The sequence below is a fragment of the Palaemon carinicauda genome, chromosome 10, assembly GCF_036898095.1.
Source record: "Palaemon carinicauda isolate YSFRI2023 chromosome 10, ASM3689809v2, whole genome shotgun sequence".
Classification (NCBI taxonomy): Eukaryota; Metazoa; Arthropoda; class Malacostraca; order Decapoda; family Palaemonidae; genus Palaemon; species Palaemon carinicauda.
The window spans coordinates 156,791,632-156,800,918 of record NC_090734.1 but is presented as its reverse complement, the minus strand read 5'-3'; positions in this window follow the sequence as shown (position 1 = coordinate 156,800,918).

Below are 9,287 nucleotides of genomic sequence, written 5' to 3'. Positions count from 1 at the left end.
CCCTCCTTGGTCCTAGCTTGGGTGGAAAGGGGGTTGGGCGCTGATCATAGAGTCTTAAGGCATTGTCTTGCTCGATAGGGCAATGTCACTGTCACTTACCTCTGCCATTCATGAGCGACCTTTAAACCTTCAATGGACTAAACGACCTTTGGTGACGCAAGATTTGTGGTGGGACGGAAGCCTGTCAACTGTTGATGGTCGCCTCAGGGGATATACTCTAGAGCAGTGTTTCTCAACCTTTTTCTGGTGGTGGCCCCCTTCAATCCAGTGCAAGTTCTTGTGGCCCCTCCATGCCAACTTTGACTTCTAATGCACCCCCCTCAGCACCCGCCATCCGTCCATCACCTTAATACGCCTAGGGAAGTAGGTCTATTAATGGTTCTAGGTTAAATAGTACCATGTACTCAAAACACCAATTTCAGGTATAAATCAAATAACAGTATTAATTAGAAAAATATTTCATTTGAATACTTATTTTTTTTACAAAAGGAATACAAAACAAGGAATACATGTAGGTACAATTGGCTTTATCTTGAAAGGTTTCAGTGGGATCCCTGTGACTGATGCAAGGCTGCCAACTTGTCAGTGTTTGGCTTGAAAGCTGTTAGAGCGAGACGTAAATTGCCTCTCTTTTTCTATGTCAAGGTGAATTCGTGTCTTTGACAACAGGCACATCACCCGATTGAAACCAGTCTCAACCAAGTAAGATGTGGGAAAGGCAAGTAAGAGCAACTTCACATCTTTCCAGAGTATTGGGTTACTTCTTATACATATCTTGATTCATCCACAGCTTCTGGTGTCCTCCATGCTTGAACCTTGCTTGAGCTGTTGTGTTATTCTGAAGTTCAATGAGACATTCTTGTAGGGTGACATCAACTTCAGATACATCAACAATGAAGGGATCCACAAACCAGTGTGGCACAGTCATTTGCAGTAGGTCAGAGAAGTGAGTTTCCATATCATTATGCAACTGCTTCAGATGGCTAACATATACTGCTAGGTCATCATCAAGCAGTTTGGTGGATAAACTGCTAAGGAAGGAAACTGTGCAAACTCTCGTCTTCCAAGGTTCAATCAGAACAGCTTGAGTTTCCCTTTAAATGCAGTAATTGCCTCCTAGCAGGAAAACAGGGTGGAGTTATTTCCTTGAATTTCTTTGTTCAGAACATTTAGCTTTTCAAATATGTCTGACAGGTATAAGATGTCACTCTTTGCATCAACAAGTTTCTGTCCAAGTTCTGTCCCACTAAAGAAAGAGATAACACTCCCAAAGTGCAATAAAACGGTTCAGGCAATTACCTTTAGAAAGCCACCTGACTTCAGTGTGCAACGCATTTTCAAATTCTTCATTGTTCTTTTCACATAATTGCTGAAAGAGGCGATCTTTCTGTGGACTATTTTTTATTAAGTTGACAGCCTTGATAACATGCCCAAGTGCTTCATGCAGATGTCCTGCTAGGTTTTTGGCAACCAGGTGCTGCCGGTGAACAACACAGTGCACACAAACGACATTAGGAACAGCTTTTTTTAAGTAAGCACTGAATCTCTGATACCTTCCAATCATAACAGCAGCGCCATCTGTTGCACAAGCCACAATGTTCTTGAGTGGAATGTTGTTTCCCCTCAAAATAGACCAAGTTTTTTGAAGATGGATTCACCTTTAGTGTCATTCGTTAATTTCAATGCGAAAAGCATTTCTTGACATATTTCATGAACATCAAGAAACCTGACAAATACCACCAGAAGAGCAGAATTATCAGTTAAAGTTGATTCGTCGAGATGAAGCGAGAATTCATTCACCTGCAGTTTTGAGACTAATTGGCTTTCAACATCAGCTGCCATCTCATCAATATGGCGTGATACTGAGGAGTTGCTCAGAGGAATAACACTAGTTGCCTCTTGTGGACTCTGATTCATGACTGTTGGAAGCACTACAGCCACAGTCGGCATGATCAGAGATTCATCGATAGTATGAGGCTACCTGCTTTTGCAATCAAATTTTCTATCTTGTAAGAAGCCAACATCCCTCTATCTACTTTTGCCACTTTTTGGGTAAACATATGATTCACTGTCATCCTTCCTTGGAACTCATCAAGTAATTTCTTGAAGAAATCTAGCTGCTTGTCTTTCTTGTCTTTATGTGCAGTCTCCAGATGCTTTTTCAGTTTGCTGGGATGCATACTTTCATTTGAGAGTGAGGTCATACATAGCAGGCACATATTTCACTGTCTGCAAAAATTACCTGGTACTGTATATTGAATCGAATGATGTTTAAACTAAAGTCAAGCATGATAAACAGAATATTCGAAGCATAATATTGATTTATTTCAAAATATTACACATTTATATATTTTGTGGGTCCTAAATTTTCTGTGGCCCCCTCATGGCCCCCCATTTTTCCAATTTTGCCTTGTGGCCCCTGAAAAATTCTCATGGCCCCCAAGGGGGCCATATGGCCCACGTTGAGAAACACTGCTCTAGAGAGAGTGAGAGAGCGAGAGAGAGGGGGGGGGGGGCAATGTCTTTAAAAAGAATGTCTAAGCAGAGAGAGAGAGAGAGAGAGAGAGAGAATGTCTTTAAAACGAATGTCTTTAGGCATAGAGAGAGAGAGAGAGAAATACAATGTCTTTAGAAAGAATGTCTTTAGGCAGAGAGAGAGAGAGAGAGAGAGAGAGAGAGAGAGAGAGAGATACAATGTCTTTAGAAAGAATGTCTTTAGGCAGAGAGAGAGAGAGAGAGAGAGAGAGAGAGAGAGAGAGAGAGAGAGAGAGATACAATGTCTTTAGAAAGAATGTCTTTAGGCAGAGAGAGAGAGAGAGAGAGAGTGAGAGAGAGAGAGAGAGAGGGGGGGGGGCAATGTCTTTAAAACGAATGTCTAAGCAGAGAGAGAGAGAGAGAGAGAGAATTAGCTAGGGAAGTAATAAAAATTACCTGACCTTTGTCTTCGCTGCTCATGAGTGACCTTGAAAACTTCAGACCTTTAAATTTGTAATGATCATTTGCTTCGTTTTGCGTCATAATGCATATGTCGGAATTCGTTTTACGACAAAAGGTTAAGTTACTCGGAATTATTGACATCCAGAATCTATACTGAATTTTTTTTAATGAGGCGCATTTGCACCGACTCGCAGCGGTGCCCTTTTAGCTCGGAAATGTTTCCTGCTATCTGATTGGTTAGAATTTATCTCGTCCGACCAATCAGGGATCAGGAGACTTTTCCGAGCTAAAAGGGCACCCCTGCGAGTCGGTGCAAATCTTGCCTCACTTAAAAGAATTGACTATAGTAAAGTTCACGTTTCAGGGCATTTTTGTAGAATAAACTCGTATTTGAAGAAAATCTACAAAATAAATTGCAGAAAATATTTAATCAAAATTCTCTTGAAATAGGAAACTTTCTGCAAAATTTTCATGAAAATATCCTGCTCCAGGAAATATTTCTAAGCAAATTTTCCTTTTCAAAACTTATCAATAAAATCTTCGATCCAAAAAACCCATTTTCACATTTTCATCAAAATTGCCATCGTTTTCGAAAAACGCCTTTTTAATATCCATAAAGGAGACTCTTTAGCTATGGTACGCAGCTCTTCTAGGAGAAGGACACTCCAAAATCAAACCATTGTTCTCTAGTTGACTTACTACCGCTAGTGTGTTATTGGGTCCTTTGGCCGGACAGTAATACATTGTATCCTTCTCTCTGGTTACGGTTCATTTTCCTTTTGCCTACACATATACCGAATAGTCTGGCTTATTCTATACAGATTCTCCTCTGTCCTCATACACCTGAGATCACTGAGCTTGCCAAACAGTTCTTCGCTCAAGGGGTTAACTACTGCACTGTAATTGTTCATTGGCTACTTTCCTCTTGATAATGGTAGGAGAGACACTTTAGCCATGGTAAGCAGCTCTTCTAGTAGAAAGACTCCAAAATCAAACCATTCTTCTCTAGTCTTGGGTAGTGCCATAGCCTCTGTACCATGGTCTTGGATTAGAGTTTTCTTGCTTGAGGGTACACTCGGGCACACTATTCATATCTACTTTTACTTCCTCTTGTTATTTCTTGAAGTTTTTACAGTTTATATATGAAAGATTTATTTTAATATTGATACTAAAAATACTTTATTTTAATTGTTCATTACTTTTCTTGTAGCTTATTTATTTTCTTATTTCCTTTCCTCACTGGGCTATTTTTCCTGTTAGATCCTTTGGACTTATAGCATCCTGCTTTTCCAAATAAAGTTGTAGTTTAGGAATTAATAATAATAATAATAATAACAATTATGTTTTAATAATAATAATAATAATAATAACAATGTTTTAATAATAATAATAATAATAATAATAATAATAATAATAACAACCACAAAAACAACAACAACACCAACAGCAACAACAACAACAATAATAATAATAATAGTAATAATAAAAATAATAATAATAATAATAGCAATAACAATAATAATAATAATAATAATAAAAATATAATAATAACTAACAACAACAACAACAACAACAACAACAACAACAATAATAATAATAATAATAATAATAAGAATAATAATAAATAAAACTAATAAGCAGACGCCGTGCATTAACAAAGTAATTTCCACCTTCTAGAGTAATCCCCTCCCTCAAGTCTGTACTTATTGGATAAAGCTCATTTTTACCATCGCCTCGTTTCCATCAGTAAAAGCAATTACTCAGTCGCTCTCCTAGACATGCGCACGGAGCCCCAGCTCCAAGTGACATACCAGTAATTGGGACAATTGTATTTACATCAGGAGCACACAGTCTGCAATTTAGCTCCTTATCGCAGGACGAAAGAATTTTAATGGTATTACGCTCGCCGATACGTGGTTGTTTTACGATATGGGGAAAGCAAGATGGCGGCGCGGGAGAATCAACGCCCGGAGGATAAGTGTGCTGGAGGAGGAGTTCCGGGGCGTTTTTAGACGTGGATGACCAGGAGGTAATGTGATTGGCGATGTTGCGATGCCCGGTGTCAGTATTTCTTGAGGGTTAGGAAATTTGAGGTTGGTTTCCAGTTGTTTTGGTGGTGTTTATATATATGTATATGTATATGTATATGTATATGTATATGCATAGTGTATATACTGTGTATATATACATACTGTATATATATAAATATATATACACATATATATATATATATATATATATATATATATATATATATATATATAAATATATATACATATATATATATATAATATATATATATATATATATATATATATATATATATATATATATATATATATATCTGAACATACATACACACATATATATATATATATATAAGATATATATATATATATATATATATATATATATGTATGTATATATAAACATATATATATTATATATAAAGATATATAAACATATATATATTATATATAATGATATATATATATATATTATATATATTATATATATAAAGAAATATATATATATATATATATAAAGATATATATATACATATATATATTATATAAAGATATATATATATATATATATATATATATATATATATCATATATATTATATATATCTATAAATATACATATCATATATATATATATATATATATATATCATATATATTATATATATCTATAAATATACATATCATATATATATATATACATATATATATATATATATATATATATATATATATATATATATATAAATCATTACGGCTGGCGAATTACGCAAACTCCCAAGCTCCAAAGTCACCTGCTTATTTTTACCCAAATCGGTTACGCCTGAATAATACCTGAGCTCTGAGAATATACGCAACTCCCAGACAGCAATATATATATATATATATATATATATATATATATATATATATATATATATAAATATATATATATATATATCCAAAGGTCTCCTACGTTACACTCAAAAACAAAACTGGGTGATTATTAATGTGAACTATTCTAAAACCAACTTCCGTCCAACTGATCGCCAAGTAGGGACGTTACCAATAGACTCTTACAATTCTAAAAAAAAAAAGACATAATGAAAGAGGAATATAAAATATTCAAATTTCACACGAACGATGCTATTATTATTATTATTATTATTATTATTATTATTATTATTATTACTCGCTAAGCTACAACCCTACTTGGATAAGCAGGATGCTACAAACCCACGGGCTCCAGCAGGGAAAATAGCCCAGTGAGGAAAGTTAACAAGGAAAAATAAAATATCTCAAGAACAGTAACAACATTAAAATAAATATCCCCTACATAAACTATATATAAACTAAACATATTGAATATATTCACAAACAAACGCTGAACTGAAGTTCAAGGCTCCACGAAGGGGTAAGGGGGGGAGGGAAGGGGGGGGAAGGGGGGTAGGGGTAGGGGGAAAAGGGGTATATAGCCCCCCCCTCCATCTTCCCCTCCCCCAAATAACCCCTTATCCAACCCTTCCATCCGTGTTTGGGAAGGCGAAGCCTCACTAACCCCCTTCACCTTCCACTTACTGCAAAATAAGCCTCTTTTCCTTTGCCCCCCCCCCCTACCCCACACTCCTTTGTCCTTAATCTACATGTGTACTCCCAGAAGGACACATATATACGAATATTCTCTTTTTCTCATTATTATTATTATCATTATTATTATTATTATTATTATTGTTATTATTATTATTATTTTCATCATTATCATTATCATTATTATTATTATCGTTAATATTATCATCATTATTATTATTATAAATATTATTATTATCATTATTATTATAATTAATTGCCAAGCTACAACCCTAGTTGGAAAAGCAAAATGCAATAAGACCAGGGGCCCCAACAGGGAAAATAGCCCAGTGAGGAAAGGAAACCAGGAAAAATAAAATATTTTAAGAACAGCAACAACATTGAAATATATATTTCCTATATAACCTAAAGAAAATCTTAAAACAAGAGGAAGAGAAATTAGATAGAATAGTGTGCCCGAGTGTACCCTCAAGCAAGAAAACTCTAACCCAAGCCAGTGGAAGACGACGGTACAGAGGCTATGGCACTACCCAAGACTAAAGAACAACGGTTTCATTTTGGAGTGTCTTTCTCCTAGAAGATGCAATGGCGTTAATTATTCCTGATCTTGATATTAATCTCTGGCACCGTCGTTCAAAAGATTTTTTATAATTCTGACCATCTTTTACAATCGGATCTTCCCGGACAGTGCCATCCTGTTCGTATTACTAGGCAGGCAGTTAATTCTAATAGTCAGGCCTTCTCCATCATGGGGCTCAATACTACACAGTACTCTAGAAGTTTTATTCCAGCTGTGACCAAGTTGTGGAATGATCTTCCTAATCGGGTAGTTGAATCAGTAGAACTTCAAAAGTTCAAACTTGTAGCAAATGTTTTTATTTATGTTTAAGAGGCTGACATAAGTCTTTTTATGAAATATCCGTTTTAATGTTGTTAATGTTTTTAAAATATTTTATTTTATTTGTTCATTACTTCTTATATCCTTTATTTATTTCTTTAGTTCCTTTCCCCACTGGGGACTTTTCCCTGTTGGATCCCTTGGGCTTGTAGCATCCTGCTAGGGCTGTAGCTTGGCTAGTAATAATAATAATCCATCCATCCATATACCAAGGCACTTCCCCCAATTTTGGGGGGTAGCCGACATCAACAAAGAAACAAAACAAAAAGGGGACTACTCTCTACGTTCCTCCAGCCTAACCAGGGACTCAGCCGAGTTCAGCTGGTACTGCTAGGATGCCACAGCCCAACCTCCCACATTATCCACCACAGATGAAGCTTCATAATGCTGAATCCCCTACTGCTGCTACCTCCGCGGTCATCTAAGGCACCGGAGGAAGCAGCAGGGCCTACCGGAACTGCGTCACAATCGCTCGCCATTCATTCCTATTTCTATAGCACGCTCTCTTGCCTCTCTCACATCTATCCTCCTATCACCCAGAGCTTTCTTCACACCATCCATCCACCCAAACCTTGGCCTTCCTCTTGTACTTCTCCCATCAACTCTTGCATTCATCACCTTCTTTAGCAGACAGCCATTTTCCATTCTCTCAACATGGCCAAACCACCTCAACAAATTCATATCCACTCTAGCCGCGAACTCATTTCTCACACCCGTTCTCACCCTCACCACTTCGTTCCTAACCCTATCTACTCGAGATACACCAGCCATACTCCTTAGACACTTCATCTCAAACACATTCAATTTCTGTCTCTCCATCACTTTCATTCCCCACAACTCCGATCCATACATCACAGTTGGTACAATCACTTTCTCATATAGAACTCTCTTTACATTCATGCCCAACCCTCTATTTTTTACTACTCCCTTAACTGCCCCCAACACTTTGCATCCTTCATTCACTCTCTGACATACATCTGCTTCCACTCCACCATTTGCTGCAACAACAGACCCCAAGTACTTAAACTGATCCACCTCCTCAAGTAACTCTCCATTCAACATGACATTCAACCTTGCACCACCTTCCCTTCTCGTACATCTCATAACCTTACTCTTACCCACATTAACTCTCAACTTCCTTCTCTCACACACCCTGTCACTAGTCGGTCAAGCTCCTCTTCTGTGTCTGCTACCAGTACAGTATCATCCGCAAACAACAACTGATTTACCTCCCATTCATGATTATTTTCGTCTACCAGTTTTAATCCTCGTCCAAGCACTCGAGCATTCACCTCTCTCACCACTCCATCAACACACAAGTTAAACAACCACGGCGACATCACACATCCCTGTCTCAGCCCCACTCTCACCGGAAACCAATCGCTCACTTCATTTCCTATTCTAACACATGCTTTACTACCTTTGTAGAAACTTTTCACTGCTTGCAACAACCTTCCACCAACTCCATATAACCTCATCACATTCCACATTGCTACCCTATTAACTCTATCATATGCTTTCTCCAGATCCATAAACGCAACATACACCTCCTTACCTTTTGCTAAATATTTCTCGCATATCTGCGTAACTGTAAAAATCTGATTCATACAACCCCTACCTCTTCTAAAACCACCCTGTACTTCCAAGATTGCATTCTCTGTTTTATCCTTAATCCTATTAATCATTACTCTACCATACACTTTTCCAACTACACTCAACAAACTAATACCTCTTGAATTACAACACTCATGCACATATCCCTTACCCTTATACAGTGGTACAATACACGCACAAACCCAATCTACTGGTACCATTGACAACACAAAACACATATCAAACAATCTCACCAACCATTCAAGTA